The sequence below is a fragment of the Arachis hypogaea genome, chromosome 16 (genome assembly GCF_003086295.3).
Source record: "Arachis hypogaea cultivar Tifrunner chromosome 16, arahy.Tifrunner.gnm2.J5K5, whole genome shotgun sequence".
Lineage (NCBI taxonomy): Eukaryota > Viridiplantae > Streptophyta > Magnoliopsida > Fabales > Fabaceae > Arachis > Arachis hypogaea.
Window position 1 is genome coordinate 61,505,893 of NC_092051.1, and position 3,223 is coordinate 61,509,115.

The 3,223-nt window shown below is 37.1% G+C and overlaps 1 non-coding gene across 1 annotated transcript; it reads left to right on the top strand.

Moving 5' to 3' along the window:
* Positions 1-210: 210 nt before the first annotated feature.
* LOC112761894 (small nucleolar RNA R71) lies at positions 211-318 on the top strand. Its single transcript, XR_003182265.1, has one exon. It is a non-coding gene; the product is annotated as a small nucleolar RNA R71 (small nucleolar RNA).
* The last annotated feature ends 2,905 nt before the right edge of the window (positions 319-3,223 follow it).

Consider the following 3,223-nt stretch of genomic DNA (forward strand, 5'->3'; position numbering starts at 1 on the left):
AAGAACTCCCTTCTTCATAGGCGTCCCATTACTCACAGGATTCCTTTCAGAAGTGTACATGAACTGGTTATTAGCAACCATGTCAATGAGTTCTTGAGCTTCTGCAGGCGTTTTCTTTAGGTGAATGGATCCACCTGCAGAGGTGTCCAGTGACATCTTTGATAGTTCAGATAGACCATCATAGAATATATCCAGGATGGTCCATTCTGAAAGCATGTCAGAAGGACACTTTTTGGTCAACTGTTTGTATCTTTCCCAAGCTTCATAGAGAGATTCACCTTCTTTCTGTCTGAAGGTTTGAACATCAGCTCTAAGCTTGCTCAGCTTTTGAGGAGGAAAGTACTTGGCTAAGAAAGCGGTGACCAGCTTATCCCAAGAGTTCAGGCTGTCTTTAGGTTGAGAATCCAACCATAATCTAGCTCTGTCTCTTACAGCAAAAGGGAAAAGCATGAGCCTGTAGACTTCAGGATCTACTCCATTAGTCTTAACAGTATCACATATCTGCAAGAATTCAGTTAAGAACTGAAAAGGATCTTCAGATGGAAGTCCATGAAACTTGCAGTTCTGCTGCATCAGAGAAACTAATTGAGGTTTCACCTCAAAGTTGTTTTCTCCAATGGCAGGAATGGAGATGCTTCTTCCATGTAAATTGGAATTAGGTGCAGTAAAGTCACCAAGCATCTTCCTTACATTATTATTATTTTCGGCTGCCATATCCTTTTTCTGTTCGAAAATTTCTGAAAGGGTATCTCTGGATTGTTGTAATTTAGCTTCTCTCAATTTTTTTTTTCAGAGTCCTTTCAGGTTATGGATCTGCTTCAACAAGAATGTTCTTGTCCTTGCTCCTGCTCATATGACAAAGAAGAGGGCGCACAAAAATAATAATAATAATATGGGTCCTTTATACCACAGTATAGGGATCCCTTTGTGAGTGGAAGAAAAGAGGGGGAGACAAAGAATGTAATGTAATGGAAGAAACACATATGTGAGGAGGGTTGAGATGCGAGATGAGATGTTAGGATATGAATGAATAAATAGAATAAGATGGGAGAGAGAGAATTTTCGAAAATATTTTTGAAAAAGAGTTAGTGATTTTCGAAAATGGTTTTTGAAAAATGTTAGTAATTTTCGAAAATTTTTGAAATCAAAAATAAAAAATAAAATTAATTAGTTAATTAAAAAGAAATTTTTGAAAAAGAGGGAAGATATTTTCGAAAATTAGAGAGAGAGAGTTAGTTAGGTAGTTTTGAAAAAGTTAAGAAACAAACAAAAAGTTAGTTAGTTAGTTGAAACAAATTTTGAAAAGATAAGAAGTTAGGAAGTTAGAAAAGATATTTTGAAATCAAATTTTTGAAAAAGATAAGATAAGAAGATATTTTGAAAAGATATGATAGAAATTAGTTTTTGAAAAAGATTTGATTTTTAAAAATCACAATTAATGACTTGATTCACAAGAAATCACAAGATATGATTCTAGAACTTAAAGTTTGAATCTTTCTTAACAAGCAAGTAACAAACTTCAAATTTTTGAATCAAAACATTAATTGATTATGTTATTTTCAAACAAGAAGACTTACCAAGAACAACTTGAAGATCATGAAGAACACTATGAATGCATGATATTTTCGAAAAATGCAAGATGCATATGCAAGTGACACCAAACTTATGATATGACTCAAGACTCAAACAAGAAACAGAAAAATATTTTTGATTTTTATGATTTTCTAATTTTTTTGGATTTTTTTCGAAAATTATATGAAAAAGAAAAAATAAGGATTCCAAAATTTTTAATATGAATTCCAGGAATCTTGCATTCTTAGTCTAAAGCTTCAGTCCAGGAATTAGACATGGCTCACTAGCCAGCCAAGCTTTTCAAAGAAAGCTCCAGTCCAAAACACTAGACATGGCCAATGGCCAGCCAAGCTTCAGCATGTAATTCAGACATGACATGCCTGACATACCCTACAGTCGTGTAACAACTGATGGTTGGAAGCCTCAGTCCAAAGGAATTTAGACATGGCTTTACAGCCAGCTAGGCTTCACATGCTTCATGAAACACTAGAATTCATTCTTTAAAAATTTTGAATAAAATTTTTTTTTTTTGAAAACAAATTTTTTTTTTTCGAAAACAAGTGAGAAAATTTTGAAAAATTTTTTTTTGAAAACAAAACGAAAAGAAAATTACCTAATCTGAGCAACAAGATGAGCCGTCAGTTGTCCATACACAAACAATCCCCGGCAACGGCGCCAAAAACTTGGTGCTGTTGCCGGATCAAAAGGGAATCTGGCACTGATGTTACCGGACCAAAAGCTTGCCGAAGACTCAAACAATCCCCAGCAACGGCACCAAAAACTTGGTGTTGTTGCCGGGATTGGGATCTCAGACGATTCTTGGCGCCAAACAGGAACAATTAAGTCCCCGGCAACGGCGCCAAAAACTTGGTGCACGAAATTGTGTTCCATGTTCTTTGTACTTGTGTGAGATTAACAATATATAATTGTATTAATCCTCATTGTGGCTCTCTGTGTGGACACAACTCCGTTCATGACTGTCACAACTTCGATACAACTAACCAGCAAGTGCACTGGGTCGTCCAAGTAATACCTTACGTGAGTAAGGGTCGAATCCCATGGAGATTGTTGGTATGAAGCAAGCTATGGTCACCTTGTAAATCTCAGTCAGGCAGATATAAAGTGATAATGGTGTTTTCGAATTTAATATAATAAGATAGGGATAGAAATACTTATGTAAATCATTGGTAGGAATTTCAGATAAGCGAGTGGAGATGCTTTTCGTTCCTCTGAACCTCTGCTTTCCTGCTATCTTCATCCAATCAGTCTTACTCCTTTCCATGGCTGGCTTTATGTGATACATCACCACTGTCAATGGCTACTTTCGGTCATCTCACGGGAAAATGATCCAATGCCCTGTCACGGCACGGCTAATCGTCTGGAGGCATCACCCTTGTCAATGGCTTCATCTTATCCTCTCAGTGAATAATATGCTCACGCACCCTGTCACGGCACGGCTATTCATCTGTCGGTTCTCGATCATGCTGGAATAGGATTTACTATCCTTTTGCGTCTGTCACTAACGCCCTGCAATCGCGAGTTAGGAGCTCGTCACAGTCATTCAATCATTGAATCCTACTCGGAATACCACAGACAAGGTTTAGACTTTCCGGATTCTCCTGAATGCCGCCATCATTCTAGCTTACGCCAC